Here is a 15,671-nt window from a genome sequence, read left to right on the forward strand (position 1 = left end):
CACAAGAAGGCCCTGCAGCACTTGGGCACAAAGGAACAGCAGGTGAGTGCCAGAAGGGAGCAGCAAAAGGCCAAGCTGAAGGCAAAGGCCAGGGCACAGTTCCTACAGCCCCTGAGGGATCAACCCCAGGGCCCAAGGGGGCCCCAGCACCCAGGGCACGGCTCGGCCACAAGCACCTGGCAGAGGCATTGCCCTGCTCGGCAGGGGAGAGCCCACCCAAACAGCCCCTGGCAAGGAACCAGGGCTCAGGCTGCAGGGTACAAGGACACTGCAAGCACAGACAGCAGCACCCTCAGGACCAGCAAGTCCACCCCTTGATGGACATGGATTGGCAGGGCTGTCACAGCTCCCATCACACCAGGGACCCTCCACACTGGAGCCCTTGAGAACATTCAGGGTGGGTCTGCATTGAGAGGAGGCATTTTCTGATGGACACAGGGGCCTCTCAATCCACTCTGAATCTTAGACCGAAGGGGGGAAAGAGTAAAGGAATATTTGATTTTTAAGGGAATGAGTGGGAAAGATGAGCAGGTATGACTTGATCAACTACTATTAGAAGTTGTGGGGCATAGGTTTGAATAAAATCAATTTCTTTTTCTTCCTCCTGTGATTGTAATTACCTAAGAAGTAATTTGAGAGCTGGATTTTAATACTGTAAAAGGGGTTGCAGAGGCCAGTTCTGTTCTACCTTTGTGTGACAAGATTGAAAAGGCCCATGCTGAAGTGAACGCAGAAGTGCGGGCAGAGACAGGGAAAGAGGGAAAACTAGATATGGAGCCACTACAAATTACTTTAAAGCAACCAGGACAAGCAATACCTTGTTCCAAGAGAGAGAAGAAAGGGCTCACAGCCTGGTATTGAGTCCCTGTTAAAGGCAGGGCTTTTGGAGCCAAGGATGTCTCCCTACAACACTCCTATCCAGCCAGTCAACAAACTGGATAGATGGACAGCAGGAGGAAACACAGAATTTTCAAGTGTTAAAATGAAGATTAAATGAGGCACTTTTCCTGGGCCTTCCAAAAGGGAAAAAGAATTTGAATTATAGGTGGATTTTAAACAGGGTCTAGTCAAAGGAATTCTTGCGCTAATATGTTTAACCCAGCGGCCAGAGAGTGGCCTCGCCTGAAAAGTGATGACAACAGGAAAATCTCCTATAGTTCAAGTCTGGCATCAAGGTAAAGGTTTGACAACCTAAACAGCCTCTAAATAGATGAGCAGGGCTCAGTTATTACAGTATGAAACTTGTTCAATGGCACAGGAGGATTTAGAACTGAGGACAGGGAAAGGGTTTAACCCAGCCTCCTGTCTGAACAGCCTGGAGAGGGGCTGGCAAGGAACCCAGGACTGCACTCAAGGGACAGAGCTCAAGACCCAGGCTGGGAGAGATTCATGATGGGACATTCCCTGGCCTGAGGGAGAAAATGTGTTTGTGGATGGCTCTGCAAGGACAGCAGAAGGGAAAAGAGCTACAAGACAGGCTGTTATTAAGGAAGGGGAATCAGACACAGCGCAGGTCACCGCCCCATGCTCAGCTCAACCCACAGAGCTGTGGGTGCCTGTGAGAGCCTGGCACTGAAATGCCCTGAGCAGGAAGGCTTCAATATCTTCTGCTGACACCATGGCACCTAACAGGGGGGCAAAAGCAATTCTCACTGCTTCAGCAACCACTGGAGCAGATATCAAGGCACATTCTCCCACAGGAAGCTGGGCTGGCACAGAGCCTGCCCTGGCACTTTGCTGCTGCCAACACCCAGCCAGGACATCGGCTCCTGCCTAAGGAGTGCAAAGCAGCACCACTGGTGGCCAAGGGGTCCATGCCAAGTGTCCCTGAGGCCAGAAACAGCCGCCAGCACAGCTCAACACGGGGGGACCCCTCAGCCTGGCCTCAAGGGCTCTGAAGCCCCGGAGATTTGCACTTCCCGCCCGCAGCAGGAGGATGGGAGGACGTCCCTGAGCCTGCCCTGAAGGCAACGCAGCAGCAGCCAGGGCTCCACAGAGGGCCAAGCCCCTGCGCCTGCCCACAGATCCTCGCCTGGAATCCTCTGCAATCCTGGCCACCCTCCTCTGCCATCTCCAGCCCCTGGGGCCAAGCCTTGCTGCCACTGCTGCAGCTTCAGCGCTGGCTGGGCCTGCACTGCCACAGCTGCTGGGGAACATCACGGCACAATTCCACTCTGGGGCTCACGGACACCCACACTCTGGGCTGCCTGCCATTGCACTGCTGCAAAATGTACTGATTTCGGTTCTTTCAAATCTTATTTCTCTGCTCAGAAATGTTTCGCTACTCAATGGTTTGCCTTTGGGAAAGGAATTTTAAAGGTTTTATTTAAGGGATGTTACACCACTCAATGGAGATGAGTTTAACATCTGAACACACTGGGAAGAGCCAAAAGACACCCACAGAGATAACGACCAGCAACAAAACATCAACATTGCCCAGCAGCAAACAGCAACCAACAGCTACCCCAGACACTGCCCAGGCAGAGCTGGAGACACCTGGGCTGGAAAAGGCTGAGAAGGAAATCCAGGAGTGTGGAGACCGAATTCACATCAGAGTCAAAGAAATCCGGATCCAACAGGAAACCAAATACTAAAAACTTACACAACTTGGAAGGAATGAACATGAAAGCAGTGGATTTAGACTGGTTCAGACTACATAAAGTTTAGGAAGATCTAGTAAAACTCGCATGGCATGGAATGATTTTCTCTGCACAGCTGGGCTATTTGTGAAAGAAATTATTTCTGTTGCACATCCTGGCCAGAACCAAGGAATGCCTTGACTCTCTAACACTAAAGAGATTCTTGGAGAGGTTTTGTTTTCCCTGCAGTTTCAGTGATAAGATAACAACACGATAATAATTTTTTATAATAATTCCCACTTTATATTGTCAGGTGGGTTTGGGACAGAAGTATGAGTATCAATTTTTGGTCTGGGTTTTTCCAAGTTCTCCTTTATGGGGCATTTGTAGAACTGAAGAGCTTTAACCCTAATACTTTGAACTTGTAAACAGTTAATACTTTTTTTTAAAGCACAGCAGAGTCTTGGGGGGCCACATGTGACTCACCAGATGGCTGCCCTGGAAGAGAAGCTTCATTCCAGGCAGCCTCCAGAGGAGCTTTAGAAATGCAAATGAACACTGCTGGGCAAAGTGTGAACAATTCACCTGGGTCTCTTGCACGGGGCAGGAACTGGGCTGATTCCCTCTGCCCCTCACCCCAAGCTCTGCCTGCTTGCACTGTTGGAATTTGCACAGCTCAAGGCAGAGCCCAGGGGGAGGATATCTGACCCTGCAACACAAACGGTGAAGCTGCAAAGGGAAACAGCACATGGAGAATGTTGGGAAAACTTCACTATAAATAAATGGGGGGAATCATCCCTCTGCCCACTCCAACATGTGCTGTCACTGTCTGTGTTATATAGGGTGGATTAGAGCACCGAGAAATTCTTGCTGCCACAAGTTCAGGGAAATCAGTTGGGAATCTAGTATTTCATAATTCAATTAGATAAAAGTGGAAAAAGTCTTGGCTGAAGAGAGCGCCCAAAATGGGGAAAAGATGAACGGCCAGCAGAACAAATCCTACAACACCATGGATCAGCCCCTGGGAACCCGAACCAATTCATATCAGGAGCCACAGAACCCATTTCTCATTTCAATGCCATCAATAGATTACAAGCTGTCCTCGCAGTAATAACCAACCAGACAGCTCCAGCTCCTGACCTTCCTGCTGACCAACCCACTGAAATGAGGAACGCAACACTTAACCATAGGATAGGAGCAGATCATCTGTTAGCAGAAAAAAATGACTCAAACTGCTGTTGGCAAAGAGACGACAAAGAAAAAGTGGTGAAACAGATAACAAAGGAAGTAAGAAAGCACCTCATGCTCCAGCCCAAACGTGGAAAGGATGGGAATGGGACACGGTTTTGTGGCTCCCTGGCAGACCATGGGTTAAACCAATGCTGTTTCTCCTCTGATGTGCCACAGCAACTCTCATCTTTTTACCATGCTCGACACCTTGAGAGTGCAGCTCATTCAGCAGCTGAGCGAGGGGCCAGGGATTTGTAGATCAGGAAGCGACGGGCGAAACCATCAGCTGCAATAAATGTTCCTAATTAACATGGATTGCTGCTCACAGAAAGTCCCGCTAAATTCCTGAACTTCCAGAAGAACAAAGACTTAACAGAGCCGTGAATATCGGCTGTTATACAAAAGTGGGGGTGCAAATTAACACGGACATGCAGTTGGCGGACCGGGACGTCTGAACCTTCCAAGTACCTCAGCCAGTGGGCAAAGGGAGAGGGAGATGGGCCGGGAAAATGAGGATAAAAAGGAGGCTGCGAACTACAACAATGGCAGAGAGCGCAGGCAAATGCCCCACGGCCTCTCCCTCTGCTCAGCAATAAAGTCACTTTTACAGGACTCCTCTGTCTCCTCTGCACACAGAAACCTCCGGCCACGGCAATTTCCCCGCACAGCCCCGGGCACGGGGCAGCCCCCTCTGTCCCAGCCACAGCAACCACGCCGAGCCAGCGCTGCTCCGGCAGCGGCTCCTGCTGAGGCAGCGGCCGCAAGGAGACCGCAGGCAGCCGCTCCCGCAGCGCCCTCACGCCAGCGGCAACACGCGCCGGACACGGCACAACGAACCCGCCCGAGCCCCCTGCCGCCCCCGAGGCCCGCAGCCAGCCCCGAGCCCCCGCACAACCCAGCGCGGCTCCCACCTGCGCTACGGCCGCCTCCGAGCTCCGCCGCCGCCTCACCGCGCTCCAGCCGCTGCCGCCGCTCACGGCACCGCACACACGCTCCGACAATGGCGCCGCTGCCCAGCCACGGCCGCCCTCAGCCCGCCACCGGGGCCCTGCTCCGCCCCGCTCCCACCAATCAGCGCGCCACAACCACGACTGACGGCACCATCGCCCAATCCCAGCCAGGGGTGGGCTCTGCACACGGCACAGCCCCGCCCCGCGCTCTCAGGGCCCCCCGGGCTGCGTGAGGGCAGAGCCGGAGCTGAGGAACAGCCCTGGAACGGGCCCGGGCCCGAGGGGGATTGAGCTGAAAACACAAACAAACTTCTCCGCAGCTCCCGCCACGGCTTTCCAGGCACTGCGGCTCCGGTGGCTCCGGCTCAGCGGGAAGCCCCGGAGCATCACTTCTCCTGCCCCTAATCAGGAGCATCATTGTATCGCTTTGATTTCCCCCAAAAAGGGAAAACCGCCCCAAACCCCTGTGGATGAGTGGGAGATGGGAGAGATTTCTGACAGAAAACTCCTAAAACTCAAAGCAGGGTAATGAGAAGTAAGTGAAGATCCTTAATTCCAGGTTTTCGCCCACGCCTCCCTCCTCCCAGCTGCACCTGTTCAACCATCAGTTTTACAGACAGGGAATGGGGCCGGGCTCATTTCATTCCCCGGGGCTTCTCCATCTGCTCAGGGACAGGAGTCGTTCCTCTGCTGCACCCTGGGTTCTCTCCCACCGGAGACTTCTCCAGGAACTTCTCCAAGCTGAGTCCATCCCATGGGGCACAGCCCCCTCCAAGTGCTGCAGCGTGGGTCACTGTGCCCCGGGGTCGGTCCTGCCAGGACAGGCTGCTCCAGCGGGGCCCTCTGGCCGCGGGGTCACAGCCTCCTCTCAGGCATCACCGTGCTCCAGCGTGGCTGCTCCGGGGGCTGCAGGGGGATCTCTGCATCCCCATGGATCTGCGGGGGGATCTCTGCAGCCCCATGGATGACTGCGTTTTTGCAGTCACGAGGAACAGGCTGAGCTCTGCCTGAAGCTCTTCTCACATTCCCCACGCCTTTCCCAGCCCAGGGAAGCTTTTATCCTTTTACCTCTTCACAGCTCCCCAGGCTGGGTTTGCAGGCCCTCCTCGTGTGGGATCTCTGGAGCTCTTCCTCCCCGTTGGATTCCTGTACCATGGAGCCGTTCCAAATGGCCTCTTCCACGAGGTTCTGTGGCAGGGATTTGTTCTCCCTGGTCTCTGTCCGCAGCTCAGTGCCTGGGGGAAGAAGGACAAGGAGAGGGAGAGACAGGGAGAAGGGCAAAGGAAAAAGCAGGAGGAGAGGAAAAAACAAGAAGGAACAAAGGAGGAAGGAAATGGGAAAGGAACATGGATGGATGAAGGACAGAATGAGGAGAGGAAGGAGGGCAGACAAAGAGAAGATGGGATTTGCCTCCATGCCAGAGGGAAGGGGAAGGAGATCTCCCCAGTCCATGCCTGGCAGGATGGCGTTGGCAGTGAGGCTGTCCTGCAGCGATGCTGGGCTGGGAGATGGAGCAGCAGAGAGGGGAAAGGGGCAGTGATTCCTCCTGCCCTGCCTGGCTGTCCCAGCCTGGAGCGTCCTGGCGCTGCCGAGGCCCTTGGAGCGTCCGGCACTCTGGAGCTCGAAGCTCACGGCTGCTTTATAAAGCTGACAAAGTCGGCAGGATGGGTCTGGGTATGATCTGCAGCAAACTGGGTTTATTGGCACAGGAACAAGGCACAGAGCTGAACAGGGCACAGGGACAAAGACAGGGCACAAGCTGAGGGCACAGGGGGTTTTTATATGGGGTAGTGAGGGTGGAGCTGAGGGTCGGGGTCCAATGGATATGGGGGAAAATGGGGCAAAGGAGGGGTTAAGGGTCGGGTCAGCTAATAGGGAAACAGGGGCAGAGGAATGCAGTAAATTAGAGCCAATGGAGGGACAGAGAGGGAGAACATTCTAGGGACTAACCAAAGATGGGTAATAGGGGGTGAACTGGGGTAATTAGGCCAAGGGGCCAATGGGGTAACATAACTTTCCATAAATCAGCACGTACTTGGAAAGATCTATGGGAGAAGCAAGCTTTTTACCATAACCTTGAAATCTATTCTTCTTCTTGGGGACCAGTCCCCCACGGGTTGGAGATTGAGTCTCCCATGGGCCTCCACACCAGTGCATCTTCCTTTTCCTCGCAGCCTCCTTCTCCTCTATCCAGACAAAGTTTAGGATTGATAAATCCTGGCTTTGGGGGAAGAAGAAGGGGTGAGCACCTTGGGTTTTGTGAGAAAGGAGCCTCACTCTTTAGAACTTTTGAGAGTTTAATAAGGAATAATAAGGGACAAATCAGTAACAGCACTGGGTGCTCAGCGATGGCCAGAGGCACACTGGTTAACCACAGCAACTCTTCTTGTCTAGTTTTTCCAGTGTATTGTTCAAATACATATTCATAATGGTTATACACATTCAAACATTTCTCTGAACTCGTTTACATGCTCCAGGAATTCTTTAGGTTGGTTTGACCCCCAACTCACCTTTTTAGAGCACGTGCAGGAATCGTGGATTGCTGTTTTGAGGGTTGTGTGTCACTCCCTCACAAGGGCCCCTGTTCTGTGGTTTCAGCAGGTGACAGTTATTGACAGTGCAAGGGTCAGTGACAGGGGTCCTCATCACATCCCTTCCTTAAATGTTGTCTGACCATGCAGACGGTTTTAGCTATTTCCACAAGTACTTGAAATGAACATTAGCTATTTCACAGCTATCTCTGAAGTGTTATTGTCAGTTATTTACAAAAATAAAACCATTAATTATTATTTCACAACTACAGCTACTTCTGCAAAAGTTCACATTCTAATGCACAACACATGGCATCCACTTTAATATTTTTCAAAAGCCAAAACTATAATGTATGTTTATCACACTGTCCACAAACTGTCATCCATAAATGATGTTCTGAGGATATGAGCTACACAGGGGCCAGGGCATTGGCCACAATAAGCTGACCAATTATACTATAGCAAAAGCAGTTAAAGGTGATTACAAACTATACTCTATCAAAATCAGTGTGATTAAGAATAGATTGCAGAAGTCAATACCTAATAGCAAAAGCCAACACTACCCAGTTATTTATAACAAACCCAGGGCAGGTTTTTCCCTTGCATGGAGCACTTGGGCCTTCCCCGGGCCCCTTCTGCCCTTGTGCAGAGCCGGTGGCATTTTCCAGCACACCCAGTTTGTAACCAAGAGCCGGGTGCAGCCCAGAAGGCTCCAAGTGCCTCCTTCCAGGCTGACTCTGCAGGGGCCGAGGCTGCTCTGGGCTTTGCCAGGGCTCTGCTGGGGCTCAGCTCTGGGCCAGGCTGGGCCCGCTCTCCCCTCACATTGCTCCGGGCAGCTGAGGCACAGCGGGAGAAGGAAGGGACACGGCAAGGCAGTTGAGGGTTAAGAGAGTTTTTATTCAAACAACTGCCATAACAAACAGGCTGTCCTAACTACCATAAGCAACTACAGTGCTAACTACCATAACGAACTACCAGTGCTAACTATCATAACTAACTAGTTGTCCTTACTTCTGTAACTGAAAGCTGTCCTCAAGGGCTTCAGCTCCTCCACTGCTCCCTCAGTTGCTTTGCTGCAGTGATCAGAGGGGTCAGGCTGGAGAGAGGCTTGGCTGATGATAAAAATGGGTGCTGCCAAAAGGATACAAAGGAAAGAAATGAACTGTTACTTTCCAGAGTCAAGTTCCTCACAGGCTCTGTTGCAACAGGACAAAGGTTTGAAACTCAGGAGAGGGAAGCAGGCTCAGATCAGATCTAAGAAAGAATTTTTTAACCAGCATAATGGGGAAACACTGACAGAAGGTGTCCAGAGATGTGGGAGGTGCCTCCTCCCTGGAAACATCCAAGCTCAGGTCAGGCAGGGCTCTGGGCCCCCTGAGCTGCTTGAAGATGTCCCTGCTCGCTGTGGGGCACCAGGCCCAGATGAGCTCCAAAGGAGCCTGCCAAGCCACAGCAGGCGAGGATTCTGCTTGCTCTGCGTGTGGAACGCAGCCAGACTGGAGACTGTCGGAGGGGGCCCCACAAGAAAACCCCTCCCTGGCGCTGCTGCTTCCCCTGCAGCCCCTGGCCCTCAGCTGCAGCAGCTCCTGGGCAGCCCAGCGCCGCTCCTCGTCCGGCTCCAGGCTGCACTCGAGGCAGTCCCGCAGCAGAGCCGACAGGCGCCGGGGCTCCTGCAGCTGCGGGATCCCGTTCTGCCGGATCAGAGCGCGAGCCTGCAGGGAAAGCAAACTCAGCGCTCTGCCAGCTCCCTTCACACCCACACGGGCTCACATCCACCCCGGGGCCTCAGCCCCAGCTCCAGGGGCACTTTCCTCCCTGCCACAGATGCTGCTCAGAGCTCATTTTGCTATGCCAACAAAAAAACCCAAACCCTGGGGCTGCCACAGCCACCGCAACATCCAAATGATCTCGCCTTGAGAGCCAGTTTCATTGGCTGACTCTGTCAGTAGGAACCTCCATCAGAAATAGCCCATTTTGCTTCTCCAAATGGGGACACCAGCTTTACAGGCCATTTTCCAGAGTCAGTGTGGTCCACCTGTGTTATTTCAGAGGATTCTTACATCAAGTGCATCTCTGCAGTGCCACTGACACTCAAGTAAATGCATTCCTGATGCCCCATCCCAGAAACTGCCAGGCACGAAACAGGAGGTTTGTGATGCTGAAAGCTCAGGCTTGGTGACACAGAGAAAGTAGCTTGGACTAGGAAAGAAATACGTTAGACTATGAGGATGTTAAACAATCATCTTCAGATTTTAGACAAGTTTCCCAGTGAGAAGAATCAGTGGGGAGATCATCTTGCAAAATGTCTTTTAGTAGCTCCTGCAGAAACCTTGTTTTGTTTGGGGCCGGGATGTGGGGTTGGTTTGGGTTTTTCTTGCAAGGTAACATTAGACTTGATGCACTTGCTTTATATTTCCAGCTCATCCTCACAGCCAGATGAGCTGCAACAACATAAATCCCAAAGCAAATTGTTGCTGGAGATTGCAGAATTTTCATCTGTGGTGAGGCTGGAGTCCTCTGGGAATTCCCTTCCCATGTGCAGAAACCTCCAGCTGCTGCTCCCAGTGCAGGGTCCCCCTGTGCTCACAGGCCTCTGCAGCCACTGCAGAATTTGCCTCTTACCATGGCTGCCGTTTCCCTGAAGTAAGGAGTTTCTCCTTCCACCATCCCGATGGTCACAGTGCCAAAGGCCCAATGTCCACCTTGGGGCCATAAGGAGATCTGGTCACAACTTCTGGGGCCATCCAGTGAGCAGTGCCCACCATGGAGCTGCGCTGGTCCTGCTCAGGGCTGAGCTGAGCGCAGAGGCCAAAATCAGCTGAGGACAGAAACAAACCCTGTCAAAGGCAGCTGCAATGAGGAAACCAAGCACCAAGACTCCCCACTCTTACTCTGAGAGTGCAGTCGTGAAGTCAGCTGGAAAAGCCCTCAGGGCTGTAGCCAAGGAAAGATGGAACTGGACCCTTCAAGAAACCATTGAGGAAGGTGTGGGGTATGTGAGAGAGAAGAGGGGAAGGAGGCGGGAGGAGGAGCAGGGGGGGTGGAGAGGAGGAGCGGGGGCGGGGATGGGGGCGGGGAGCGATTTACCCGGGGGAAGAGAAGGGGGAGATGAGGAGAGGAGCAGAAACAAGAAAAGTAGCGGGGACCCCCCGGCCTTCATCGAGGTGTCCAGGGGGAGCCAGGAAGATGTGGAACACGCAGCCAGGTGTGTTCCCAACACGGAGGTGTTTGACTATGGGGGTCACCCGGGATTATCCAGCGTGGATCCTCCCACGGGGGATGGAGATGGAGCGGCGCACGGAGCTCGTCCCGCACCGGGCACTGCGGGATCCGCGGGCAGCGACCCCTCCCCCCGGGCCCAGCCCCACCCTTTGTCCCCCTCCCTTTGCCCAAATCCGTCCCATCGCCCCCCCCCCCCAAACCCCTTTCCATCGCCCCCCAATAAACGGCCCCGGGCCCAACTGGGAAGTTTTATTGGGAGCACTGGGAGCAGGCACTGGGCGGGGGCAGAGCGCCAGCGGGGCTGGGGGGGACACGGGACCCCCCAAAATCAGCGGAGCGGGGACGGAGCGGGGGGTCCCGGCCGGGCCCGAGCCCACGGGGAGGGGCTGCGGCTGCCGCAGGAGCTCTGTGGGCAGAGAAAAGGGGGTGACACCGGGCTGGGGGCCCCGGCGGGAGCGCACACGCTCCGCCACGGCGGGGACGCCACCCCCGGCACCCGCCCTGACCTTCTTGCGCAGAGAGAAGCCGAGCCCCAGCGCCAGGAAGACGAAGCCCAAGACGAAGCCCCCGATTCCCGTCAGCATCTTGCTGCGGGAGGCGTCCGGCGGCATCTCTGGGGGGTCCGCAGGGCTCAGCACTCCCAAAACCTCTCACCGACACCCCGAGCCCCTCCCAGCCCTCCCTGTGGCCCCCGGCCCAGTCAGGGCCCCCTGAAACCTCCCCCCGATCCCTTTTTGTCCTGGCCAGGAGCCACCAAAGCCCCTCCCGTCCCTCTCAGCATCCCACAGCCCCCTCCCAGGTGCCCCCAGCGCCCCAGGACCCCCAAAGCCTCTCGCAGTCCCTTGACAGCCCCAGCAGGACTCAGCCAGAGCCCTCCCAGGCTGTGCCCAGCACAACCGAGCTCATGGCGAGCCCCGCTTTGCCATCGCCGATCTCCTTCCAGCCCCTCGGGGTCGCTGCGATCCCTCCCAGTCACACCCAGCGCCCCCAAACTCCCTCCCAGTCACATCCAGCACCCCCAAACTCCCTCCCAGTGCCCACCAGGACCCCGCCAAGCCCATCCCACCCTCCCCAGCATCCCCCAAATCCCTTCCCAGCCCTCTCCAAGCCCCCAGCCCCTCTCCCAGTCCCAGCCCGGCTCTCTCCAGCTCCCTCCCAGTGGCTCCCAGCACAGCCCAGCGGCTCTGCCAGCGCCCCCAGGGGCTCCCCCGTACCCCAGTGCCGCCTCAGGGGCTGCTCCACGCTGACGTGCTCCACCTGGCAGCTGTAGCTGAGCCCGCACCGGGGGGGGGGGGGTTTCCAGCAGGACCAGCAGCTGGTAGGTCCAGTTCCCGTTGGGGACCACGTCGGTGGCCACCACATGCTCTGAGAGCTCCTGCTGGCCCTGGAACCACCTCACCTGGATGGCAGCAGGGTAGAAATCCATCACGGAGCAGAGCAGGCGGCCGGGGTCGGGCTGGGAGCTCGAGGGGGGCACCAACGAGATGGACACGCTGGGGGGCAGTGGGGGAAGGAGAGAGAGCGGGGACACACTGGGATCAGCTGGGGGGCACTGGGAGAGAGAGGGGAGGGCTGGGGTGGGCTGGAGAGGGAGTGGGAGTGGACTGGGAGGGACTGGGGATGGACTGGGGATGGAGTGGGAGAGACTGGGGATAGACTGGGGATGGAGTGGGAGAGACTGGGGATGGACTGGGATGGAGTGGGAGAGACTAGGGATGGACTGGAAGGGACTGGAATGGACTGGGAATATACTGGGAGGCACTAGAAATAGACTGGGAGGGAGATTAGTGGCACTGAGAGAGGTGGGAGGGGATGGGGGGTAGTTGGAGAGAGGGTGGAGGTCTGGGAATGAACTGGGAATTAACTGGGATTGACTGGATATTGACTTGGAGGGGCTGGGTGGAACTCGGAAGGACTGGGAGGGACTGGGGCAGCATTGAGAGAAATAGGAAGGGGTGAGGGGCCAAGGGATTGAGGATTGTGATCCGGGAATGAACTGGGAATGGACAAGGAATGACCTGAGTAGAAGTGGGAGGGACTGAGAAGGCACTGGGAGGGATCTGGGAATGGACTGGGAGGGACTGGGACGGCCTTGGAGGAACTTTCATAGAACTGGGATGAAGTGCGCGGCACTGGGAGGCCGAGTCCAGCGCGGGGTACTCGGCGCTGCGGATCTGCCCGGCAACAGATGAGTCATCATAGAGACGCGACCTGATTGGCTGAAAAGCGTCAGCTTTACGCGTCTCTTAAATGGACGCGCGGGGGGGACACTGGGAGGGATAAGGGGGTCACTGAGGGCGACAAGGGGCCCCGGGGATGGGCACAAGGAGGGCTGAGGGCTCTGGGGCGATTCCCAGGGAGATTTTGAGGGGCTTCAGGGTCATTGGCAGGGCAGGGCCCGAGGGGACACGCTCGGCCCCGTGCTCACCTCGGCGCTCCGTGATGAACGGGGTAGACCCCTCGTACCAGACTCTGCAGAACCACTCCCCCGAAGTCCTTTGGTACTCCTGCCACATCGGGTCGTTGTTTAAACGCCTGGCATTCATCGCCCCATACGAGTTGAACCCCACGTACAGCCCCACGTCGCTGTCGTACACCAGATACTGCTCCCGATTGTAGACGAGCGTCTCCACGGACCTTATCTTCTGCGTGCCGTTAATGAAGTAACATTCCTGCTTTCCCATGTGCAGGAACACCGCTGTAAGTGCAGGACACAGCTCAGGGGGTGCCCCAGCACCCCTAGCACCCGCAGAGCTCCGAGGGTCACCCTGGATTCCCCGCTCCACACCCGCTGTGCCCCACGGCCGCCATGGGACTCTCCTGCCCGCGCTGCCGCTTCCTCTTTGCCACCCTTCCCCCATTTCCCCTTCCACATCCTCTCCCCTCCCACTCCGGCCGCACCAAAATCAATTTTAGGTCCCTATTCCCCATTTTCCCAAAAATTCCCCAAACCCCAGACCCCTCATGCTCAGATATGGTGTCCCACCTCCCATTTTCCCCCATTCCCCACCCTCTCCCACCCCTCCCTCTCCTCCCCTCACCCCTCAGCCTCTCCCGCTCTCCCTTTGGGGAGTCCCCTCCTCCTCCCCCTCCATTCCGGGCTCCCTCCTTCGCCCCCTTTTACCCATTTTCCCCCCGTCCCAGCGCCTCCCGCCCCCCGCTCACCCGAGAGCTCCGCGCCCGCACTCGGGGGGGCTCCCAGCACCACCAGTGCCACCAGCAGGGCCCCGGCTGCCGCCCCTCGCTCCATGGCCGGGGCCGGGCAGGGAGCAGCAGCCCCAAAGCAGCCGCGCTGCGCTGGGAGCGCCAGTCCGGAGCAGGGCGGGCTCGGCAGCGCCGCGCGCTCTCATTGGCTGCCGCCGCTTCTGGGCAGCGATCGGCCACGGGCTCTGCCCGGCAACCGATGAGGCAATACAACGCTCCGAGCTCTCATTGGCTATGCCGCCTCCTGCCTGCGCTCCCATTGGCTGAGGCCTTTCCGGGACGCTGCAGCCCCGGGCTGGGGGTTTTTTGGGAAGGGGGAACCTTGAGGCGCTGGGCAGGTGGGGCGGGGATGGAGAGACGCGGGCTGTGGTGGACCAGCCAATCAGAGCCGTTCTTTTCATATTTAACCCCAATTTTTTGGTTACTGAGCTCGTTCAGGATTTTCTGTTCGGATCCCTTTGTCCCGCTGTCCTGGTTTGAAAAGGAAGTGAGTTTTTTGGGATCAAACCAATGTGTGGTTTTATCAAACTAATAGGTCAAACCAATAGGTCCTCAGATTTGAATTTTGGCACCTGGTGTGGCCACTGCGGACATGGATATGCCTCTGAGCACACAGGGGGTTAAAAGCAGAGAACTCCCAGGGAAAGCTCTCTTGGTTCAGGTGGGTGAAAGGTTCAGAGCTGCCCTGCCCGGCTGCGGGCTGGGTGCGGGAGGGGAAGCCATGCGGCCGGGTGAGGGGAGCCGGGCCTTGGACAGAGAAGGGAGGTGAAGGCCCCTGCAGGATGGAAGGGTGGTTTAGCAGTGTCAATTGTCTCCTGCAATCTGCCATCAGGGACCTGGCCAGGTGAGTTTTGTTTCCAGGGAAAATGGCTGGCGTTGCTGTTCAGGGGCCTGTGTCCCGGAGTGGCCAGCTGGCTGCTGAAATTCCACATTGCACAGGATGCCTCCCAGACTCAAGCTGGCACCAGAGTCCACTTGGGTTGGTTTGACAGTGCCAAGTGGCTCCTGCAATCTGCCATCAGCAACCTGGCCTGATGAGTTTTGTGTGCAAGGAACAATGGTGGCATTGGTGTTCGGGTGCCTGTGGTGCTGAGTGCCCGGCCGTCTGCTGGGGTTCTGAAATCCAGGTCGCCCCTGCCCCGTCCCTCACTTCCCCCACTGCCCACCGGTGACTCCCTGCAGCAGCTCGTGGGATCCTGGACATGGCTCTGGGAGACACACAGACATTGCTGAGGGGCAAAGATGGGGGGCTGGACAGCTGGAGAGCTGACCCTGAGGGTTGGGGTGCACAGGACACGGGGTACCACGCAGGGTTAGGGTACACATGCCACCCTCATAGTGGGACAGCCCCAGAGCCCTCCCAGCAGCTGCAGGCAGTTACCCCAATTGGAAGGCAGAGATGAGGTTGGAGGCCACAGAGTTACAGGTAGGAGTTGAACAGCCTTTTAGAGGTTTTATTAGGTTTTTTTTTCAGGATTTTTAAAGGGTATTTTAGAGGGCTTTTTGCAGGAATTTTTTAGGAATTCTCTGGCAATGTTTAGGAACATTTAGGGCTTTTTCAGGACTTTTAAAAGAACATTTTAGGGCATTTTAAGGGCTGTCTTACTACTAATTGGAATTGTTAGGGGTGTTTTGGGATATTTTGGGGTTTTTTTTTAGGACTACTTAAAAGGTTTTAGGGCTTTTTGAGGAGTATTGAGGGTATATGGAGAACTTTTTTATGACTAGGGTATTTCTAGGGTTTTTGGGGGAATTTTTTCAGGCTTTTTTAGGGTCTTATCAGGGCATTTTCAAGATTTTAGGGGTATTCTCAGAGCTCTTTAAAAAATCTCTAAGTAGTCCCAAAAGGTTCTTTGGGGATTTTTAGGGATGTTTTCAGGGCTTTTTAAAAGTAGGGTATTTTTAGTGTATTCTGAGGTTATTTCGATGTTTTTGAGGGGTGTTTAGGACACTTT

General features: G+C 55.6%; 1 pseudogene; it reads right to left on the reverse strand.

The window, feature by feature from the left end:
• LOC134432716 (uncharacterized) overlaps positions 1-15,671 on the reverse strand; it is an 899,340-nt pseudogene that overhangs the window by 158,562 nt on the left and 725,107 nt on the right.

The sequence above is a fragment of the Melospiza melodia genome (assembly GCF_035770615.1).
Source record: "Melospiza melodia melodia isolate bMelMel2 chromosome 7 unlocalized genomic scaffold, bMelMel2.pri SUPER_7_unloc_1, whole genome shotgun sequence".
NCBI classification, from domain to species: Eukaryota; Metazoa; Chordata; class Aves; order Passeriformes; family Passerellidae; genus Melospiza; species Melospiza melodia.